The following is a 1,166-nucleotide window of genomic DNA, read 5'->3' as shown; positions in this document are numbered from 1 at the left end:
AGGCCCACATGATGCAGTGGACCGCTCCAATCTCTCCCGCTGCTCCCCTCAGCAGTGCATGTCAGTAGATCTGCCTGTTCAGCTCCCCACGCTGTCTCTGGTGAATCCTCTCTGGCCTACATTCCAGTTCTTTTATGCAAAAATAAATAAACTTTTAAAAAAGATTTCTAATCTGGGTAACTGGGAGAATGGTGAGCACAAAGGAAACTGGGAGCCATACCTGACTTGAGGAACAACAAAAATGATGAGTTTGGTTTAAGAGCTATTAAGTTTGAAGCGACTAGCTTTTTCAGTGGGTATATTCAATGTGCCACTGGACTGTTAGGGACTGGAGATAATGCTGGTGCTAGAGACTCTGCGTAACAGTGTGATGGTTAGGCATGGAGGCTCTCTGGAGTGAATGTGTGATACTACCCATGTTGGAAGCCTGATTCTACCATTCGGTAGACATGTGACCATGAGCACATGCATACAACAACTGGAATGTAGGCCAGAGTTACTGGGGGGCAGGAAGAGGTGAGAGGACTCACCAGAGACAGAGTGGGGAGCAGAACAGGCAGATCTACTAACATACACTGCTGAGGGGAGCAGCAGGCAGGACAGGAGGGAAACCACTGTAGGTGTGAAGAGCCGAGTTTACGAAGCATCTTGATGAAGTTCCTCAGAGCCTTGTGAGACCCTCCCTGAGGTGTTCTCTGAATGGTTGAAGATGCCATCCTGGTTTCCAGGTCTGAGGTGGATGTGTGTGCCTGTAAAAACCACTGATCTTCAGAAATCATTGTGTCTGAGATGAAAGAGTGAGGAAATATGGATGGAAAGAAAGAGATGGAATCAGGTGAAAAGTACTTATTTTTACTTGACTTCAGTTAAATTCCTCAGGAAGGAGTTGGCCATGGGCTCTTCCTTAATGCCTATTGTAATGCAAGCAACTGTTTGAAACAGTCAGCCAGGAAAAGGGAATAAACAAGATGGGGAAAGGAAACTACACATCTCAATTCATAAGAGTGCTTCGGTCTCCATATAATAAATTCTGTACCAGAACTGAACAGGGCTCTCAGTGTTTTCCTGGCCTTTCTCACTGACATGAAATTTTAATGAAGGGGGCTCTTTAGAACACAAGGTTTGTGCCAACTGAGAACAGAGGCCCAGACAAGAGCTACCGAGGT

The sequence above is a fragment of the Condylura cristata genome, unplaced genomic scaffold (assembly GCF_000260355.1).
Source record: "Condylura cristata isolate star-nosed mole 26May11 unplaced genomic scaffold, ConCri1.0 scaffold00019, whole genome shotgun sequence".
In the NCBI taxonomy this organism is placed as follows: Eukaryota; Metazoa; Chordata; class Mammalia; order Eulipotyphla; family Talpidae; genus Condylura; species Condylura cristata.
This window is presented reverse-complemented; position numbering follows the sequence as displayed.